At 35.2% G+C, this 23,893-nt stretch overlaps 1 protein-coding gene and 1 long non-coding RNA gene across 24 annotated transcripts in view; one reads left to right on the top strand and one right to left on the bottom strand.

Annotated features, from left to right (window-relative positions):
• The window catches only part of TRDN (triadin), a 407,680-nt gene that overhangs the window by 357,670 nt on the left and 26,117 nt on the right, over nucleotides 1-23,893 (bottom strand). The gene's annotated exons all lie outside the window — the stretch shown is intronic.
• On the top strand, nucleotides 1,585-21,963 carry LOC126953285 (uncharacterized). Its single transcript, XR_007725177.1, has 3 exons — nucleotides 1,585-1,659; nucleotides 15,609-15,676; nucleotides 21,809-21,963. It is a non-coding gene; the product is annotated as an uncharacterized LOC126953285 (long non-coding RNA).

Here is a 23,893-nt window from a genome sequence, read left to right as displayed (position 1 = left end):
AGGGCTGGATGCAAACCAGTCCATAGCATGTCTCTTTTTCTTGAAATGTTTAAAGAAATGCTCTAAAAGACTATTAGTGTATGTTAAACTTGATAAGCATAGCCATTTTAATAGAATAAATATCTTTCATGTTAAAATAACAGAAATCGTGGCCAGGATTCCTTATTACCACTACATGCCCAAGTAACCTAAATCAAAATGTCAGAGGGCACTATATATAGTGGGCCAGGTTAGGGATAAAAATTAATATGACTCATGAACAGACCTTTTATGAAAATTAATTTGACAGGTTGAATCAGGTTCATTCTAGAAAAATTATTCATCTTCCTCTCATGAACCCAGGAAGTCTCATGCAGTAAGATAAGCCATTCCAGGATTTGTCCAATTTTGTGAGTTAGAAGTTTTGGAAAAGAATCTGCAGAAAATCTCCCAAATTATGTGGATTCAATCTCATGGAAATAGTAGCAAGGCTCTGATTCTTAGCAAATATCATTTGAATAAGATAAACATAAGATACATGAGCTATATTCGGTTCATTTGGGAAATTAATTTTCTAGTATTTTATGTTTGTGTTGACATATTTTCTTCCTGGGCCAAATTTGCACAAATAAAACTTTACCTAGCCCCAGCAGTCCTCCTACTAAATTGTTCCATTGTCATTGAATTGCAAACCCACTGAAACACAAAAGCCTTGAGTAATGATGTGCCATTTCAATTTGGAAAAAAATACTAAGCTGAATGCTTCAGAATCATGAGCTTTCCGTGATTTGTTGACTCTAATGTGTGTTTTTTACTTTCTCTTTCCTAAAGATATTTTCATGGAAATCAGCTCTTCCTTAAGAATTAATCATTTCCTGCTGCTTTACCCCATATGGAGTCATAATCATACTATTGTGTCACAATAGATTCTATTTTATTACCTGTAAGAGAGTATGACAGCCCCCCTCCTTCAAAGGCACACAAGGTAACCATAAGTTCATGTAGATGTATTCACTAATAATGATAAGTACTTCATATAAAGCTTCTGCTTAAAACTATAGTCAGAAAATGGTAGATTTCTCATATTGCCAATAGCTACTTTCAGGAAATTTATGGAAATGCAAGAACTAAGACCTAAGTTTCTTTTCTAAATTTTACTTTTCTCAGTATTCAGGCAAATGTGATGAAGCAACCTATTTTTCAAAATATATTTAAATATAAACAAAAGTAGTCATATTTTCTACTTATAAGGAAATTTCCATCCATTTATTGGAAAAGTAGTGAAAATTTAATAATTACAATTTTTAATACGCATGTGTATATGAATAGAGATATGTTACAGCAGGAGTCACGAACCCCCAGGCCATAGACCCATTAGGAACCAGGTCACACAGCAGGAGGCGAGTGGTGGGTGGGCAGGCAATGCTTTATCTGTATTTACAGTCACTCCTCATGGCTTGCATTAGTGCCTGAGCTCCACCTCCTGTCAGATCAGCAGCGGCATTATATTCGCATGGGATCACGAACCCTGTAGTGAACTGTGCATTGGAGGGATCTAGGTTGTGTGCTCCTTACGAGAATCTAATGCCTGATGATCTGTCACCGTCTCCAGTCGCCCCCAGGTGGGACTGTCCAGTTGCAGGAAACACACTTCAGGGCTTCTACCAGTTCTGCATTATGGTGAGTTGTATAATTACTTCATTATATATTACAGTGTAAAATAATAGAAATAGGGCCAGGCGCTGTGACTCATGCCTGTAATCCCAGCACTTTGGGAGGCTGAGGCGGGTGGATCATGAGGTCAGCAGCTTGAGACCAGCCTGACCAACATGGTGAAACCCTGTCTCTACTAAAAATACAAAAATTAGCCAGGTGTGTGGCTCATGCCTGTAGTCCCAACTACTTGGGACGCTGAGGCAGGAGAATTGCTTGAACTCAGGAAGCAGAGGTGGCAGTGAGCCGAGATTGTGCCATTGTACTCCAGCGTGGGTGACAGAGTGATACTCTATCTCAAAATAATAATAATAATAGTAATAATAATAGAAATAAAGTGCACAATAAATATAATGTGCTTGACTTATCCTGAAACCATGCCCCCTGCCCTGGCCTGTGGAAAAATTGTTTTCCACAAACCGGTGTCTGGTGCCAAAAAAGAATGGAAACCACTGTATTAAAGTGTATAATCAGTAAACAGGGAAATGACTGATTTTATTGAGTAGCCCAAGAGCTTTGATATAAAAAAAGTATAATAAAGTATGTCTACTTTCATGCATCTTTAATTATCAGTAATATAAATTTGAGGCCGGGCGCGGTGGCTCAAGCCTGTAATCCCAGTACTTTGGGAGGCCGAGGCGGGTGGATCACGAAGTCAGGAGATCGAGACCATCCTGGCTAACATGGTGAAACCCCGTCTCTACTAAAAATACAAAAAACTAGCCGGGCGTGGTGGCGGGCGCCTGTAGTCCCAGCTACTCGGGAGGCTGAGGCAGGAGAATGGCGTAAACCCGGGAGGCGGAGCTTGCAGTGAGCCGAGATCGGGCCACTGCACTCCAGCCTGGGTGACACAGCGAGACTCCGTCTCAAAAAAATATATATATATATAAATTTGTCAGTAATATAAATTGACACTTTCTTCAGTGACTCCAGAATTAATGCTATTACCACAATTGTGTAGAAAACAAATCCACAGAGTATTTTTCTCTCTCATATAATAAAATATTTAAGAATTTTGTGAGAACAAAAATATATTTAAATGTGGACACCATTGTATTAACATATTATTATATTTGTTTTACTTGAACCCCAATTTTTTTTTCTTTGAGATGGAATTTCACTCTTGTTGCCCAGGCTGGGGTAAAGTGGCACTATCTTGGCTCACTGCAACCTCCACCTCCTGGGTTCAAACAATTCTCCTGCCTCAGCCTCCTGAGTAGCTGGGATTACAGGCATGCACCACCACGCCCAGCTAATTTTTATATTTTTAGTAGAGACAGGGTTTCACCATGTTGGCTAGACTAGTGTCGAACTCCTGACCTCAGATGATCCACCTGTTTCAGCCTCCCAAAGTGCTGAGAATACAGGCATGAGCAACCATGCCCAGCCCAAATCTTTATTAAGTTATTTAAAAGGTTTAGAACAGATCATGATAGTTTTGCCCAAACCTCTATCTTTCTGGATTGAGTATACATGTCTCATGAAGGAAATACACATATTTTATGATGAAAATGCAGCCTGAAAATTTAGGGAGATAAGATTTCCTATGTGTTTTGTTTTTATCATTTAATCTATGAAGAAAATAACCAGCAGCTTCCTGTGCCTTTCAAAGGACTTTTAAATGAGCCTGAAGCTCCTTTATGTGCTTCTGAAAAGAACATTAAGGTATTCATGCCCATATTTCAAAAGAGCAAGCAATTAGGTAAACACAAATAATACTTTATACAACACCTTTCTTCTAAGGAACTCACACAGTTTTAGAAACAGGCTGATAAAGCTGCACACATCTAGAGAGTGGGGACAAGTATTCTTTTCCTCTTTGATATGAAAGGAAACTGAAAAAGAAGAGTTAAAAAGAACCAATTTTCTGAAGTCTACTCATTATCAGAGTTTTCAAAGTACTGTGTGTTGCTTAGTCTTCAACATTCTCATCCTGCTCGTCCAAATAGACCTAAGATGGGGGTCTTAAATTTTTTGTGAGGAAGAAATGCCACTCATTGGCAACTAATAAAAGGCTTTTTCTCTGGGCAATTGCAGTGCTGATAGAAACTGATTTTAAAAGCAAAGATATAAATAAAATAATGAATGGACTTTTTCTATCTAGCCCCTTCACACTGCTTAACATTTCAGTTTTTACTAAGCAGGAGGGCAGTCATTTTATTAAGTATTCCAAAGATAAAATTACATCCTCAGCATCTAAAGGAGGTTAAAAAATAAATGAAAAATGAGACCCGTGTCCTCTAAGAACCAAGTTGGTATTTACTGTCGGGGGACTCAACCTTGTATTACTGCTAGAGACGGGGAGGAAGTCACTTTCCTTGGGGTCAGTCCAGGGTGGACTCTAGGCATTGAGACTGTCAGTATTACAAGGAAGAGTGAATTCCCTATCGAATCATTTCAAATAGCTTATCTGAATAGGATTTTACTGGGAAAAAAACAATGACAAGCCCACATTTCTGACATTTAAATCACTCAAAGCAGTAGTTTCTGTGGAGTGAGCTTCATAAGCTTTATTTTACTAAGCTTATTCAAGCACTACAACTGCATCAGTATCAGCAAGCCATAGCTGATTCAGTAAAATAGGCTTTATAAAATTGTGGTTGCTTTAGAGCTTGTGTTTTTGGAAACTACTAAGCAGCCTCCCTTGAATAGTATGGATCTAGGGTTACACTCTGCAAGATGTCTGCCATTCAATGTCTGCTTCTACCTTAGAAAAAAGTAAGAGAAATGAAAAACAGTTTAGGAATCGTTTTTTTTTTTTCTTGCATAAAAATCACTTTCCTTCTTAATCTGATAACAACAGGGATACACATTATATATTCAAATTTGAATATTAAACTCACTGGTTCAGTATTACAGGAAGTTCTTCAAAAATAGTATCAATTATTTTACCCATGTTACTTCCAATTAAATATGTCTTCTTTCAAAAACTCTACAGATCATCAAAAGAGCCAGATCATTAAAGAGTTTTGCTAAGGCCGTTTTCATAAGAAAACCATCATGGAAAATATGCTAGCCCCAAAATTGATCACAATTGCATTGCTATAGGCTTATATAATATCTCTGTACCAGTGAAACTGATAATCGTCACTCAAGCCAGATTTCTGGAGGTATATATGACTTCTGAGAAATATTCCATCGTTTCAGAAGCCACAATGTCTCAGTAAGAGCACTTCAGTAATAAAATGAGGCCATCGTATGAGTAGGGCTTACCAAAACTTAACCGTGGATGAAGCCTGACTTGTCATCTGGCAAAAAAAAAAAAAAAAAAAAAAAAAAAAAAAAAAAAAAAAATGCTATATTAGTTTGCTAAGGCTGACATAACAACATATCACAAACTGAGTGACTTACACACAACACAAATGTGTTGCCGCACAGTTCTGGAGGAAGCAGAAGTCTGAAATCAAAGCATTGATAGGGTTTCTTCTGAGGTCTGTGAGGCAAGAATCCATTTAAGCTTCTCTCTTTGTCTTGTAGATGGCTGGCTTCATGTTAACATGGCATTCTTCCTCTATGTGTTTCTGTCTCCAAATTTCCCCTTTCCTAAGGATACCAGTTATAATGGATTGGATCACACCTTAATGACCTAATTTTAACTTAATTACCTCTGTAAAGACACTATGACCAAGTAAGATCATCCTCTGAGATTCTGGGAATTAGAACTTCAACATAAGGATGTGGGAAGATACAATTCAACCTATGACAAATGCTATATGGTCTCCTCACCATACAATAAAATTATCTTTTAAAAGTTTAAATGTATACCTAAGGCATTACTATTAATGAATTGTGTAAAATAAAATTTGATTAAATTGTAGAGGAAATTGATTCCTTCTCAAATTCCAGATGTAGCTAAAAACAGAAATCATCCAAGGGATAGCTTCTGGTCATAATTAGGTAGGCTGGATTAAAAATATTTGTATGTAGACAAGTGTATATTTTAAAATATGTACGCGTGTGTGCACATACGTGCAAACACCATAGGTCAGTGAGGCACATACCATCAACATATTTTAATGAAATGATAGAATGTCAGAATTCAAAGTAACTGCAATTCGACCAGATATTAAATGCAGCTATTTGCGCAAAATTACTCATTTTTTCAATAAATTGAAATATTAGATTCTTTAAATAAGATTTTAACATTCAAATAATCCTATTATTTATACCTTATGAATCTATAAACTGTAAAAGACCACATATTTTATTCTTTCATCAAAAATCAATATTTATGGATGCCTAATCCAGCCTAATCCAGACCAAGGCACTAACTCTCTTCAATTCTGTGAAGGATAGAGCTTTCAGAGAAAGTTTTAGTGTAGGTTGTAGCTTTTACATAATTTAATTACATCGTGTCATTGCAAAAATTGATTGTTAAATTAAAATATTTACAAAAAAAAAGTTTCTCCAAAGGAAACCCACTTTCTTCACTTATCCCAGAAGAAGAAAACATTTATCTAATGATTTAAAAATGTCTAAAGCATGAATGTTACCAAACAGAATGAAATCCTGGTTATAATATATGTTAAATGATTCTATGATAATTTATTCAACAAAATCCACTACTCTCAGAACCTAAAATATAGGGATCATTTTAGGGTTAATAAACAACTGAAAAGTTATAGTGTGAAATGTCAAAAATTGCATTTTAATATATTTTTAGTATTATTTAGTTAGCATGACTTTAGTTTTTAAAAATCAAGCTTATTAAATTTATCAATTAATCCTGAGAAATTCTAAGTTGTGAAATGAACAAATCCCATTCTCTAGCAAGAAGGCCTGATCCTTGAAACAAAAAGCAAACAAACAAGTGGAAAAAAAAAAATTCTAGAACATGACTCCACCCAGAATATGCCGCTGTGATATGCAAATAGCATTAAGTTGTGCCATCTTGAGATTCACAGTTCTTTATACAGAAAATAATGACCATTTTTGAGTCTTTGGAATTCATAATAATGGTAAAATGTGTGTTATAGCTAAATAGTAACATTTCCTGGTGCCCTTCAAATTATTTCTCATGAAATTTAAACTGAGAATAATCTCTAACATCTAAGTCTTAATTATGTAAAGCAGAACATTTTAATGAAATCACTTATTAATTTATTCCATTGGTCATTTGTACTTTTCATAGTTCTTTTGAATAAAAATCTTTTATAAAGCTCATTATTCTAGTAGTGTTCCCTATGAAACAGGATTTTATTATTTTTTATATGACACTTTCTGTAGTCACATTCTTCTCAGACTCTATGACCTAAAGCAAGCTATTGGTGAATGGGACAAAACCAATTTGCCCTGCAGTGGATCCTGATGAAAGACTGACTGGTTACTAAGTGAACTTACCCTGAAGAGATTTGGAAATTGAAGTGAGAAATTAAAAGCATACAAGTAAAGGCATACAACCTTTCATTGCCCTTCACTTTATCACATGTTGCAGATCCTGCACTTTTACAGATTGAAGGCTGTAGCAACCCTGTGTCCAGCAAGTCCATTGGCATCATTTTTCCCGTAGCCTGTGCTTGCTTCATGCCTCTGTGTCACATTTTGGTAATTCTCACAATATTTCAAACTACTCCATTATTATTACATGTGTTACAGTGATCTGTGATCAGTGATTTCTGATGTTACTGTTGTATTTGTTTGCACCCATTAATTGTTTACAGGTTCCATGAATCCCACCCATTCAAGAAGGTGAACTTCATTGATAAATGTTGTGTGTGTTCTGACTGTTCCATTGACCGGCCACCTCTACTCTCTCTCCCTCTCCTTGGACTTCCCTATTCCCTGAGACACAATCAAAACTAGGCCAATTAATAACCCTACAATGGCCTCTTAATGTTCAACTGAGAGGAAGAGTTACACATCTCTTCTTTTAAATCAAAAGCTACAATGATTAAGCTTCGCAAGGAAGCCATGTTCAAAGCTGAGATAGGCCAAAAGCTAGACCTTTTGCACCAAACAGCTAAGTTGTGAGTGCAAGGAAAAGTTATTGAAAGAAATTAAAAAGTGCTACTCTGGTGAGGACATAAATGATAAAAAAGCAAAACAGCCTTAATGCTGATCTGAAGAAAATTTGAGTGGTCTGAATAGATCAAACCAACCAACACGCTCCCTTCAGCCAAAGCATAATCCAGACCAAGGCAATAACTCTCTTCAATTCTATGAAGGCTTAGAGAGGTAAAGAAGCTGCAGAAGAAAAATTGGAAGCTAGCAGAGGTTGGTTCATGAGATTTAGTGAAATAAGCCATCTCCATAAGATAGAAGTGCAAGGTTGCCAGGCGCGGTGGTTCACGTCTGTAATCCCAGCACTTTGGGAGGCCAAGGTGGGCGGATCACGAGGTCAGGAGATCGAGACCATCCTGGCTAACACGGTGAAACCCCGTCTCTACTAAAAATACAAAAAATTAGCCGGGCATGGTGGCGGGCGCCTGTAGTCCCAGTTACTCGGGAGGCTGAGGCAGGAGAATGGCGTGAACCAGGGAGGCGGAGTTTGCAGTGAGCCGAGATCACGCCAGTGCACTCCAGCCAGGGCGACAGAGCAAGACTCCATCTCAAAAAAAAAAAAAAAAAATAGAAATGCGAGATGAAGCAGCAAATGCTAATGTAGAGGCTATACGCTGCAAGGTGTCCAGAAGATTTAGCTAAGATGATTGATGAAAAAATGGCTACACTAAACAACAAACTTTCAAAGTAGATGAAACAGCCTTATATTGAAAGAAGATGCCATTTAGGACTTTCATAGCTAGAGAATTCAAAGCTTGGCTTCAAAGCTTCAAAGGACAGGCTAGCTGTCATTAGGAGCTAATGTAGCTGGTGACTTAAAGTTGAAACCAATGTTCATTTACCATTCTGACAAACCCAAGGCTCTGAAGAATTATACTAAATCTACCTTATCTATGCTCTATCAGTGGAACAACAAACCTGCATGACAACACATCTGTTTACAGCATTGTTTACTGAATAGTTCAAGCCCACTGTTGAGACCTATTACTCAGAAAAAAAAAAAAAAATATATATATATATATATATATATATCTTTCAAAATATTTCTGCTTATTGACAATGTACTTCATCACTCAAGAGCTCTGTTAGAGATGTTCAAGGAGATTAATGTGGTTTTTGATGCCCCTTAACACAAAAATCCTTTCTGTAGCCCATGGATCAAAGAGTAATTTTTATTTCTAGAGTTATTTTTTAAGAAATATGTTTTTGCAAAGCTATAGCTAGTGATTCTTTTCTTAGATCTAAATGAAGTAAATTTACAATCTTCTGGAGGATTCACCATTCTGCATGCCATGAAAAATATTTGAGATTCAAAGGAGGACGTCAAAATATCAACATTATCAGGATTTCCTTAACAGCTGATTCTAACCCTCATGATTACTTTGAGGGGTTCAAGACTTCATTAGAGGAAATAACTGCAGATGGAATAGAAATAGGAAGAGATCTAGAATGAGAAGTGGAGCCTGAAGATGGAATTGAACTGCTGCAAGCTCATGATTAAACTTGAAAAGGTGAGCAGATGCTTCTTATGGATGAGCAAAGAAAGTGGTTTCTTCAAATGGAAACTACTCTTGGTAAAGATGCTGTGAACATTGTTGAAATGACAACAAAGGATTTAGAATATTTTATAAATTAGTAGATTAAAAAATTGGCCTAGTTGTAGATTATCTCCAATATTGAAAGAAGTTCTCTTGTGAGTAAAATGCTATCATTGTTGATGGTACAGAGAAATCTTTTGTGACAGAGTCCATTGATGCAGCAAACTTCATTGTTGTCTTTTGTTAAGAAATTGCCACAGCCACTCCAACCCTTAGGAACCACCACCATGATCAGTCAGCAGACATCAACATCAAGGCAAGACTCTTTACCAGCAAAAAGATTATGACTTGCTGAAGGCTTTGATGTTTGTTAGCATTTTTTAGAAATGAAGTATTTTTAAATTAAAGAATGTATATACTTTTAGAAATACTGTAATTGTATACATAATAGACTACTCCATAGTGTAGATATAACTTTTATATGCATTGGGGTACCCCCAAATTAGTGTGATTTGTTTTAATGAGATAATGGCTTTATTGCAGTGATCTGGAACTAAATCTGTAGTATCTTCAAGGTATTCCTGTATTATTTTTTCCTTTGAAGATGACTTTAGTTCTTCTGAAAGTAAAGAATAATTAGAAAAAGTCTTATCAGATTATTTTAATAAGACATTAAGAATATACCATGGCTCCATAGCAAAAAGTTGTAGATGGAACAGTAAACTGGGTGCTGGAAGAAGAGTTTGCTGGGGGACCCTAGAGGTATCACTTCATTTGTCTAAAAACTAGTCATTTTCTGCAAATGCAAATTAGGGACTGACCTTTCCTACTATGGTGACCAAGATCAATGGAAAGTGAAAGTATGTAATATTCAAGGTAAACAGCAGTACTCAGTAAGTGCCCTTAAGGGAATGTACCCTATAGCAAAATCCTAAGTACAATAGACATGCTATCGTGAGGTTGAAGCAAAAATAATAGATCATATTGTATGTATATTTTCCAATTCTACATTTAAGGCCCTGTGTATAGCCTCAAAATTACAAAAAAACATAGACGAGTATCAAAGATTGCACACACGACGTTTAAGAAACCCTAGCTCCCATCACTCATCCCTTCTAGTTATATACTCCAGCAAACCTGAAACCTGTGTGAGTCTTGGGACTCAAAGTGATCTCTTGGTCCTTCATGAATTTGAGTATTCTGCATTTTAAATCTGAAATAAGTTCACCTGATTGTCTACCTTGCTACCTACTCCCTTTTTAGGACTCAAGTTTATTGGAACACAGCTACACCCATTCGTTTTCGTATTGCATTTTGTCTATCGTCTATGCATTCCTCCCACAGTGGCAGAGTTGAGCAGGAGTGATACAGACCATACAGTCCACAAAACCTAAAACATTTACTAACAGGCCCTTTACAAAAAGAGTTTGCCAATTTCTGCTCTTTTAGTCTAGAAAAGTAACTGACATAGTAAAAACTTTAAAAAATATTACATGTTTTAAAAATTTGGTACTAATCATTTAAGCTGGCATTTCATAAATATGAATCAGGCATAGGGGAGGCATGTGGCACAGGAAATAAAAGTGCTAGGATGGGACAGTGCTGGATTTGAATCCTGACTTTGTATTAGCAACTGCACCTCTGTGTTCTCTACAAAAACAGATCATTAAAACTACCTCATAGGATGATCATAAAAAATAGTTGCAGTATTTAGCAAGACGGCAAGCACAATAGCTGTTAACTCCTCTTCCTTCTATTGACAAACTCCCTGACTATTACTTGATAACAATGATAAATATTCTTGCATATAAATATGACTTTTTACAATGTCTCTCAGAGGGGAAATTACGCCAGCTCTATCCATTTATTCTTTGCTCTGTACATGAAATTCTAAAATACTGAGATTAAACTGCTTTTTCATGGATATGATAATTGGGGTTATATAACTGAGAATATAAGCCCTGGAGGCTTAGAGTTTCATTTATTTGAAGAGACTTTACATTGCAAAGCACACAACTGATGCTAAACTCATTCATAACTACCATTGCAATAAAGCCACGAGATGTAAACAGTTCAGACATTTATTTCTACAACCAATGTTCAGAATGCATAATAGGTAAAATTATGCATTTTCATTCATGTAAAAATCATACTGTTTTTAATGCGTTCACTACCAATTGCAAAAAAGCACACTATTGCCTTTTTTTTTTTTGATTAATCCCTTCCACAATTTTGTGCAATTTTTTTTTCTAAACAAGCATTATGTCCTGAAAGATTTTTGTACGATGGTTATATGGAGCACAAATGTATTTCCCCATTTTAATTAAAGAATGTATGAGGGTTGGTTATGGTCTCAGTATCAAAACCTTTTTAATATTATGCAACCTATCAAAACCTTTTTAGTATTATGCAGCCGAATTGTTATACAAATAAAACTCTAGACATCCTCGCACTTTTAAATATGTTTACATTTTATCTATTGTGGAGCAGGTGCTAGTCAGCTCAAGCTTCAGTTCTTTCAGGAAGCCATGGATATATGCCTCTGAGATGAGATAAATGTCCTTCCCGGATATTTCCAGAATACCCTTTTTGTACATATTGGCATATTACGTTGCAATTGCCTGTTTATGTTTCCAGATCTCCCATTAGAACATAAGCTCCTAGAAGCTTCTCATACTCATTTGTATACCTCTGGTGCCCAGCACAATGACTGGCACTAGGCAAACAAAAGTGCTAGGACATAATTTGAGGGAGCAGAAATAGTGGTAGTTGTTCTCAGTTTTTCTGGATCCTAAAGTTTTGTCCTGGTAGAGACACACAGGGATAGGAAATGCATTCAGTTTTGTGTCCAAAAAATATTAACAGCTCTGGTTAATACGGCAGTTGGAGAAAGAGGGATGAGGCAGTAGAACATTCACCATTCAAAATCACAAATACTTATAAGTATTGTTGAGTGATATTCATAAGTACAGGGATAATTCTATTGTCCAATTTTTGTTTCCCACATTTAAACCCTAGGGTAAAGAATTCTGTCTTTGTTTAGCACAGTTGCATCTATTGAATAGTATTACATGTACTTATGGCTGTTAGTAAATTGTTTTAAAAACAAAAAAAGTTATTTATATTGTACTTATCAGTTAGATACTGAACATAACTGAAGAGTTCCAAATATGAAAATTGGAAAAACATACATGCTGTATCTACCTAATTCCTTATTTTTTCCCCACTCTCTCACCAGCAAAATTAGACAATTTATCTATGTTAGTATACATAGCTGGCCAAGAAAGGCTATTTAAAGCCTACCATAATCAATTTTGTGATGATGACTATTAAATATGTGCACATCTGTTTTTAATAAAGATATCAGTATTAAAGTTTTGCATTTTTCTGGATGCACAGCAGAGATAGAATTTAAGTAGGTAACAAAATGTCCTGCATTGACAAGTCTGACTTTTGAGGACCAAAATGTATCAACTTTCTATGAACAGCATAATGCTTTACCTTGTAACAGGTTAAAGAAAGTCAAAGTGATAGTTGTCATCAGTACCTTTTGTTCACCCCTGCGGTATGCCCACTCATAGGATTTAAGAAGGATAAAGTTGCAGCTCTTTCTGTACATTGAATAGCAGGTTTCATTATAACAGGGACTATATTTTTTTAACACTAAATCGAGTATGATGAAGAATCAATGGTGGTCTTTGCCATGGCTCCAGTTACTCCACGTGCCCCATTGGTGCTAATTGGTAAAAGGAGCTCCCTCCTCTAAGCAGTCAGGGCTGCTACACCGGAGCTCAGGGTTTGTTGCATAGAGAACGTGCCAGATTTGCACTCATTCTCCCTTCTTTGTCCAGGCATCTTTCTGCAACCTGTGGCAGTCCCAGTTTTGATCTATATGAACTGGGGAACTATAAACTGGCAGGTAACAAAAGACCACTTCCAAAGTTTTACTTGTTTGTTAGGTTAATAATATTATATTAATACATTTGTGCAACACTTCAGTTTGTTACACAATTCACATACATCATGTCAACTGATCTTCTTGAGGTTGGTTAGCAGCTAATCTCACTCTCACTTTAGAAAAGAGGAAACTGAGGCTCAGAAACATTATGTGATAAGTACTGGAAAACGGTGGTATCAAGACTAGAGAACTAGACTTTGTCAATTCTATTAGCTGGAACTAATTCTATTAGCTGGAACTAATCAAAAATAATTGTAAATACCTAATGAACGGTAACTATATGTCAGGCCCTCTTCTAAACACTGGCAATATAGTCCCTGCTCTCATGATGTGTACATTCTAGTGAGGAGAAGTTGCATTTGAATCTGTTTTTTTTTTTAAATAAGTTTGAATAAAAATATATAACCTACCTAAATGCCCATCAACCAACAAATGATAAAATGTGTTATATTTATCGCATGGAATACCATTCAGTCATAAAACAGAATCAAGTAATGGCCTTTGCAGCAACTTGAATGGAGCTAGGGGGCATTATTCTAAGTGAAGTAACACAGGAATGGAAAACCAAATATCGTATGTTCTCACTTATAAATGAGAGCTAAGCTATGAAAATGCAAAGGCATTAGAATGATATAATGGAATTTGGGGACACAGAGGGAAGGGTTGGTGGGGGAATGAGGGATAAAAGATTACATATTAGGTACAGTGTACACTGCTCAGGTGATGAGTTCACCAAAATCTCAAAAACAACCACTAAAGAACTTACCTGTGCACCCAAAAACCACCTGTATCCCAACAATTATTGAAATAAAATTAAAATTAAAATTAAAAAAATACAATGAGTTTGAAGAGCAAAGAGGTGTTCCCCAACTCAGCTGACTCCAGGAGTTACCCTATCTCAGTGTATTTCCTTCCATGTGAAGGGTACCACTGACAACATAGAGAAACTGGACTCCATGAAAATCATACTCCATAAGATAAACTTCCCTCTCTCTGCACTTAGGGTGGAAAGAGCACCTTTTGAAAGGAAGCTTTGGTTATTTCCATATGTCAGTGCACTAACACCCATAGCCCAGGACAAAATCTCAAACGAGCATTAAAAAAAAACAACTTAATTACTGTGTTATTCACACATATCAAAGACTTCATGCTATTACTTCAGCCAAAGGACAGTGATTTAAAAAAAAAAAAATCAGTATGTGATTTAGATTTATAAAATTATGCAGCAGCACTAAACTGAATTTTAATGTTGGATGTATTATTTAATCTAGCATTAGTTCTCACTTAAATTTCAGATATTTAGAACTCAGACCTTTGTTATTCCAAAAACTAATGTATCACACATGGATAGATCAAAGAACTACTGAAATCCAATCACAACCGTAATAGTATTTATTTTTACTTTTTTCTCTGTGCTAGTTTCCTAAAGTAATTAGCACCAAAAAATAAAAAATAAAAAAAAAATTAGAAAGGCGTTAAAGAAAAGAAGAATGCTTGTGTTTCTGAGTTTGGTTTTTCATGAATTGTACACATAATCTAAACTAAGATCACAGACACACAATTAGAACTAGAAATGAACAGCCTGATTTAGTCTTAGTCTTATCTCAGAGGCCACAGGAAAAATGTCAACACTCAATTTTTATCTTTCTAACCAAACTCAATGCATATCTTATCCTTTACTGAAATTTTAGTGCTATAAATTGTGTTCAGAGTTATTTCCCTTCCTCTCAAAGCCTCTTTTATTTACATATATACCTTTTTTTTTTTTTTTGGTATTGAGGTCTGTGATGATTTTTCAAGACATCTTATTTTGATATTTGTTTTGTTTTTATCTCATAGCTAAATATTATAAAATGGGATCAATTTATTTATTCAATTATCCCTCCAATATTCATGCATTTATTCATTCATACATTCATTTATCAAATGTTTACTGAGCACTTACTATGTTTCACACATTGTTTCATGTTATGATAATGAAAAAGATGGACCTACACTTTATATTCCCTACTTTTTAAAGATTTGAGATTCTTTATACTTTGCTTACTGCCATTGTCTATCTTCCATAGATTCTGAACGCTTCACTGACAATGATAACTGGAAATTCCTTTGGATACCTACTTTGCAATCATTTCTTAAAAGTTAGATCTTTCCAGAAATTTTTACCTTGCAACTTGCATTTCTGAAGATATAATTGGACATAAACTGAAATTAGCAATTCACATGCATCTAATAGTCTACTTTTCTCAAATGCATCAGTTCCAATAATGTGCTCACCCCTATTGATATTCTCTTATATGTTGTTTAGAAAATGTGATTAGAGTTAATATTTTTATCCAAAGGAATAACATTATACATATCTGGAATAAATTGATGAGTTACTGAAAGATTGCTACAACTAACATTTCATGACATTGCAGGTCTATTCATGTTGCTGGAGGCAAAGACACTTGCAGCAAAATGGAGAGAGAAGAGGATAAAGAGATAGGTAGGCAGAAAGTACATTTACAATGACCATGAGTGCTGAAACGAAGAGGCTGGACTTCATAACAAACAACACAGAGAGTTAAATATTACAGAAGGATCTTAATCATATTTGTATTTTGGAAAGTTTATTTAAACAGCTGGGGACAGTAGTTGGGGTAAGACTCAGAAGCTAAATTATAAGATTTTGCCGAAATCCAGGTTTTTGTGATAAGAGGCCAAACTCTCAGAATGACACGAAGAATAGAGAGAAAGAGATAGAATTCAAAAAATATCCAGGAAACAGTGTCTGCAGGACTTAAATTATTTGATGATTAGAGAGTGTTTGTGTTGGAAGAGGTAATGATATGATAAATCGAGGGTGGGGAAGGTCAATGATTTGATTATTAGTCTTCTATTTCTAAAAAGTAGGTAGATAAACAGACAGTGACGTCATTCACCATTATGGAAAATCAAGGAAAAGAAGTAAGTTTGCTGGGGAAAATTATGAATTTATAGGCACTAGAATAGATTAGTACCTAGATTGGAAAAATAATGTTCATTTATTGGTTCTTAATATTTTATAGTATTAATGAATATGCCAAACATTTAAACACATACACATATCTCATTGTGTGCACAAGCAGATGTGATTTGCATATCATTGTTGATTAGATGCATGTAGATATATTTGTTTACAAAATAAGACTTTAATTTGAGAGGTAAGCTGTCATCATTATGACTCTTGTAACAAAGTAGCCAGATGGTATGCTGCTTTCTATCCTCATTTTATTCTAAATGATACTTTGTCAAAATAAATATTTTAATAATTATTTCCATAAAAGCCATACATACACATATATATAAACATATATGTATAAAATATACATTAACTCTTTCTAGGACTAGGCAAAATTCCTCTGAACATATTGGAGAGAAATAAGCAGATATTTTGGAAGAAAGCCTGAAATAATTGGCATAACACATCAGATATGTACGGGGATTCATATGATTCAAGACGGTTTAGTAATGGCAGCCAACAACAAATAAAAATGTCTTTTGGGCCAGGTGTAGTGGCTCAAGCCTGTAACTCCAACATTTTGGGAGGCCTAGAGTTCAAGACCAGCCTGGGCAACGTGGCAAAATCCTGTCTCTATAAAAAAAAAAAAAAAAAAAATTAGCCAAATGTGGTTGTGTGTGCCTATAACCCAGCTACTCAGAAGACTGAGGCAGGAGAATTGCTTGAACCCAGGAGGTGAGTCGAGATTGTACCACTGTACTTCAGCCTGGGTGACAAAGCAAGACTGTGTCTCAAAAACAAAAACAAACGCTTTTTAAACAAAAGCATTCCTGAAGAAATTAATATTTGTAAAAACTATAACCACAGTTTAATTAACTTTTATGCCTATTAAGCCTCCTATTTTGTTTTTGATGGTTAGCATCACTAAGTAAAATTTTCAAGTTGAAGTTTCCGTGGCATGAGCAGAGACTGGCCTCATTATCTCTGTGAAAGAGGAAGCCAAGCCAATGATCATTATTGGAAAATCAATCCTTTCAAATGTGTGGTCATTCGATGTTACCAAGCTGAAGTTCATCTCCTAGTTTCCCGTGAATAAAGAATTTGCTAAATATATTTATAGTGCAAGCAAGACAAAAATGACATTTAATGAAATTACAAAGAACAAAATTAAGTAGTAGAGTGAGAAAGGCCGTAAAGAGATTTTTCTGTAATTTAAATATCAACTTTATTATTTCTAACATAATCAAGTATCACTCATATTATTTTTAATATAATCTGAAAAATATTTTATTATAATGTTTTAATCCATAGATACATATACATACATTCTACATACGTGCATAAATACATCTGACCAATATAGACTTCTATTGAACAAGCATGTTTTTTTCCCTTTGTTTCCTATTTGCTTTGTTTATGCCATAATTTGTTGTACAATAGATTGTGTGTGTCTGTGTGTGTCTGTGTGAGTGTATGAATATGTCCATCTTATTAAAAAGTATGTTCTAAATTTTCATTCTCAGGAAGTTCCTCATCATTAGGCTTTACATACAGTTTTCTAGTTTAGTCAACATTTTTATTGTTTTGTTTTGTTTTGTTGTGTTGTGTTGTGTTTGAGACAGAGTCTCGCTTTGTCACCCAGGCTGGAGTGCAGTGGCCGGATCTCAGCTCACACTGCAAGCTCCGCCTCCCGATTCACGCCATTCTCCTGCCTCAGCCTCCCGAGTAGCTGGGACTACAGGCGCCCGCCACCTCGCCCGGCTAGTTTTTTGTATTTTGTCTCGGCCTCCCAAAGTGCTGGGATTACAGGCTTGAGCCACCCGCCCGGCCTATTGTTTTGTTTTTATATTTAAGATGTTAATCCTTCAGTAGTTACTCAAATATGGTAGAAACAGAAGTTCACTGATTTTTCTTCCTGATATATAAATGTGTCCATGCAGTATTTATTAAATAACCCATTTTTAATCATAAGCAAAATATTCTTTGTTATGTATAAAGCTATAATATTTTTAAAATTATTATGTAACAATTTTCAAAAAATATAACTTCATCAGCTATAGTCTATAAATTGTGGGTTAGATGTGCTAGTTATATTGCTTCTAATAAATATTTAAAGAAATGTATGACTATTAAAATAGAAATGCTCATCTTTACACTATATACAATCATCTTTACCATTAGTGGCACCTGTTACATGTTGGCAAGCACTAGATTAGATACTGAGGTCCCCTGGGAACTTGTTGCCTCTGGGAGTACCCCCACACATTGATAAGCCTAAGTTTTTGCCTTTGCCTCCACTGAAAGAATCTGGAGGGTTCTCTTTTTACAAAACAATTTGAAAACACTGCAATGCTTTCAGACACAGTCACAAGTGGTTCTCAAAAAGAAACTGAATTCAATTACAGTACTGGATTATTGTATTAATTAGGGATTACTTTATTGATTCATTTTCATAAATTATTTCTTAATGAATTTCTGCTTCCATTATGAAGTACATGGTCTTTAACATTTTAATTCTGCTAATTTGGAAATGTGAAAGTAAATATGCTTCATAGACTAAACTCAATGGGACTTATAAAAGCACCATTGTGCTGGAAGGATATAAACTCACTATTGTTGGTAAAAAATAAAATAGGTTATACATGTTGATATATGCCTATGAAGAAACTCAGAAGAAACCTCAAAAAAGGTTCAGAAACTGTGATCATATACTTTCTCTATATATGCAGATTACATTAATTTAGAAGATTACTGGGACTTAACATGTGTAGACTGTATTTTCAGCACATGGCCCTTTGCTATGTTAAACAAGCGTTTGGATGAAGATTGCAGTCTCTCCACACATGGTTTGTGTTTGAATTTACAAACATGCCATTTGTCTCGCTGCAGGAAGAGTGTTTTTTTTTTTTTTTTTTTTTTTTAAATCGTCAGATGCTCTCCATATAGAAAGTACACAACTTTCAGATTATGTTTATTTGCCATATTCATAAATTCTGATTTACAACCTGAAGATACTTTCATTTGTAAGGAAAATATTAAAGTCTCTTTCCTTTACTGTTAGGCTACTCCATGGCTTCACAGCCTACTATGTTCTAAATATGTAACTTTATTAATGCCACATTCAGATTTACGCTTTCTCTTTTCTTCATTTTTTTTTTTTTTTTTAATTAGAGATGGGGTCTCATATGTTGCCCAGGCTGGTCTTGAACTCTTGGTCTCAGGCAATCCTCCCACCTCAGCCTCCCAAAGTGCCTGGATTACAGCATGAGCCTCCAAGCCCAGCCCAGATTTATACTTTCAAGATAGCTTTTACTATGAAGAAGTGCCAATAAGGTGTCAAATATACTCCAAAACGTACTAACTGCAAGTGAAAATAATGATATTGAACTTAGGAGCCTGAGATAAATGTGATGCTTCAATGTGTAAACTTATAAACATATATATATGAACTCAGACAACATGGGCTTAATTCCTTTCTGTACATCTTACTAATGGATTGGGTAAATTATTTAATATCTCTGTACTTTAATTTCCTTATCTTTAAGTTTCATTATTATGATCTATCTTCTAGGGCAGCTATGATAATTTAATTTTAAAAATACTTGTCAATCACTTGCAATTCTATCCTGATCCCAGCACAGTCTTCAAAAGTGTTCTTATTGCCAATTTCACTTTAGCCTTCTTAAAACATTTTCACAAGAGTTGTGTTTATCATAAATATCTTAGTGAAAAAATGACTACATCAGTGAGAATTGGAAGCAACCTAGTAAAGGTCTATACATTTCAAATATATGGTTATAACTCATTTGAATTTGACAAGATTTATCCTGAAATGTGTAGGCAATTCACAAAAGAAACAGAATTGAACAATAAATGATAAACCTCAATCTCATTATGCAACTTTAAAAATGATATATTTTTTCTTATATCATCAGAAAACATTCAAAAGTACATTACACAGTATTGGAAAAGGTATAAAGAAATGAAGATTAACATGTTGAATATGGTTGTTAAAACTGGGATAAGTTTTCTGGGGAAAATTTGTCATTATGTCAAATGCTTAAAATCACATGCCTTTGAATCAGCATTTTAAAGTTTTACAAAGGAATGAATCACACTGAGCAAAAATATGATGATTTCTATATTGTTTATATTCATGAAAAAAAAAAAAGGAAGCATTCTGGGCTGGGTGGCTCACACCTGGAATCTCAGCACTTTGGGAGGTCAAGGCAGGCAGATCCCTTGAGGTCAGGAGGTTGAGACCAGCCTGGCCAACATAGTGAAACACTGTCTCTACTAAAAATACAAAAATTAGGCGGGCGTGGTGGTGGGCGCCTGTAATCCCAGCAACTTGGGAGTCTGAGGCAGGAGAATCACTTGAACCCAGGAGGCGGAGGTTGCAGTGAGCCGAGGTTGTGACACTGCACTCCGGCCTGGGCGACAGAGGGAGACTCCATCTCAAAAAAAAAAAAAAAAAAAAAAAAAAAAAAAAAAAAAAAAAAAAAAAAAAAACAATGGAAGCAATACTCAACAAAAAAGGATCAGCTAAGTAAATAATATAATGAAATACAATATATCCATGCATATCTATGCTGAGTAAAATTTGTATTTACTGATAGGAAAAATTCAAGAAATTTTTATGAGAGAACTTATTGTAAAACGTTAGTCAGCATAACCTCATTTTTTGTAAAAATATATAATTATATATGTGAAAATAAATTAGAGAAGCATAATATTGTTATAATGACAAGAGTGTATCTCTTTTTCTGTTATCTGTACTTTCTTACTTTTATAACTCAAACATATGTTATTTGTGTATTTATAAAAAAAGAAATCCATCTTGCCAATCTCAAACTGCTTGATAAACACTTGTTTTTTTAATTATATGAGAGAATTAAATATAAGTTGGCAAAACACAGATGGAGCAAAATTAGGGAATTAATCACTTCTCTCTTTGTTCTTCTCCAAACTGACTTGAATTGGTTCTTAAAGACTTCACTCACGTATCTCCTCTAAATAGAATTCATTCCTGAGAATGTTCCCACTTTTATCCCTAGCCTATGGACTAGTATATCCTGCTTATGTGCTATCATGATATTGTGTGCATGAATCATAATTATTCTCATATAAAGTTTATAGATATACTACATTAAAATTCCTGTCTTTCCACCCTACCAGTCTCTATTCCTAGTTCTTTCTACTATATCTAGCTTAAAAAGGAGGCACTTAGTATATGATTGTTCAGCAGATGGACGATATATAAGAAACTTTCCAAATAATTAGAAGTAAATTCATACTAGAAATCCTGGAATAAGCTTTTTCAATAAACTAAAGTTACAACTGGAGAATAATTTTATAAGGAACAACCACAAGTGATTTCAAAAATAGGTTTAATTTTCACCTGTCCAGTTGACCTTGCAAGTGAACGGAATGATTTCTTGCATGCAATAGCTATTAAGAGTCTCCAAAATATACTGAAGTTTAACAAGTGCCATGTCTAATGATGCCTCAGTAGATGCCAAGGTATTAAAAATGTTAGAGAAAATAGAGATAAAAATGAATATACCAAAGAACAACATGGCTCAGCCATAGTAATGCACCATTCTCACTGTGAATTTCTTTCTTCCCTTAAAACAGGTCCCAGCTTGAAATCAATGCAGCCTCTATTGCTTCCTGACGCTTGGTAACATCACTTATGTGGCCCAGGAAGAGCTTTGAGTTACTGATGACTCTCATTCCATGTGGCTATGTGTTCATTCACTCTGCAATGATTTACTGAGTTCCTACTATGTACCAGCGCTCTGCCAGGTGCTTGTGTTCAAAAGGTAAGCAATTTTTTTCATAGTCTCTATCTTTACTGGGCCAAGAGTAAGTGACACAGATATCTATTAAATAATCATATAAATGAACAATTGTATCTGTGACAAATGCTACCAATGAGACATATCCATGCTATAAGAGCCTATAATGTTACCTTCATCTTAGACAGCGACAGTTGGACTGTGAGTAGAACTTAATGCAAGACCAGACACCAAGTGCCTCCTCTTTTTAAGTATGAGGGCTCTCTGTAAACAAAGTTAAATGTATGTGGTCCCTCATGTCTTTCATAACATGTAACAAAAGGAAAAAACTGCATTTAGTTTATTTGAGCACCCAAGTGGGACTCCTGGAGTCTAAATACATCTAGGAGAACAGATCAGATCCTAAAAATGTGCTGCAGATTTGAGAGACCCCGAAGTAGAAGACCCAGTTAAGTCACGCCCAGACTCCTGACACAGAGAAACTGTGGGATAATCAAGACTGCCTTTAAGCTGCTGAGTTTGTGATAACACTGTAGCACAATAGAAAAATCACACAAGGCCCCAATAAGCTAAATCAACTCTGAGAAGACTCTATTTGCCTTAGTCATTTGTGAGCATTCTTAGAGCTGAAAGAAGTAATTTACTTAGGAACTTCATAATGCCTGTAAAATACTAAAATGTGATTAGTATGTGAATGAAAATTGAAAAGTGAAACCTCAATGTATGAAAATAAGGTTTTGCTTTAAATTCTAAATCTGATAAATGCAAATGCGAATACTTTTGGAATAACCAAGAGAACTGAATTGAGTAGAATAAAAATTACACTATATTCACAAGATATGAGAGGGCAAAAAAGAACAATGTAACAGTTGCCCACACTGTAGTCTGCTTAAGTTAGAGGAACATTATCATCTTTACTATTATGAATAAATAAAAATGAAATAATGTTTATGTATTATCCATTTTATGTATGTATGTTTGATTCATGCATACATCTATGTAGATATATAATTCTTTAGAGCTCCCATAATGTTGTTTGATCAACATAAGATAAAAGAAATAAATTCATATTTATGATGCCCTATTATGTATAAGGTGGTGCTGGTACTTTTGTATATATAGGATATGAACTGTCATTGTAATCTTTCTATCATAGATCAAAAAAGCTGCATTTCAGAAGGATAACATGGATAAGTCACATTGTGAGTGCAGGATTTTAGATCTATGATTGTCTGACTCTTCACACAATTTTTTGACCAAATATTCTTGATACACAGAGCTGATATTTAGTCAGTAAGCACAAGCACAGAATCAAGGCTGGCATTCTATCTAATTAGTTTGGTGGAGATTTTTGGATCAGTCAGAACCTTTGCTTTATCTGATAATAAAGTTTGAAATATCACATCTACACATTCCCAAAACACACTATTGAGATTTGTGCATAAGAAGTTAATATGACTAAAAGTCTGGAAATAATACACAGTATATGAAGAAAAGTTTTTCTTGGTTCAAATCTTTCAACTTAAGTCAAAAGCTAAGAACGATGTTTAAGATTAGTGTTCTACAAAACAGTCTCTATAAAGATAGTGGTGATCTGCCATTTTCAAGTTTGAAAATAGAAGAGGGGGCCGAGTGCAGCGGCTCACACCTGTAATCCCAGCACTTTGGGAGGCTGAAGCGGGTGGATCGCCTGAGAGGTGAGGAGTTCGAGACCAGCCTGGTCAACATGGTGAAACCCTATCTCTACTAAAAATGCAGGGGAAAAAAAATATATCTCTGCATGGTGGCAGGCGCCTGTAATCCCAGCTACTCAGGAGGCTGAGGAAGGAGAATCGCTTGAACCTGGGAGGCAGAGGTTGCAGTGAGCCGAGATTGTGCCATTGCACTCCAGCCTGGGCAACAAGAGGGAAACTCCGTCTCA

This window comes from Macaca thibetana, chromosome 4 (genome assembly GCF_024542745.1).
Source record: "Macaca thibetana thibetana isolate TM-01 chromosome 4, ASM2454274v1, whole genome shotgun sequence".
In the NCBI taxonomy this organism is placed as follows: Eukaryota; Metazoa; Chordata; class Mammalia; order Primates; family Cercopithecidae; genus Macaca; species Macaca thibetana.
The sequence above is the reverse complement of the archived record's forward strand: the minus strand, read 5'-3'. Positions and strand labels throughout refer to the sequence as shown.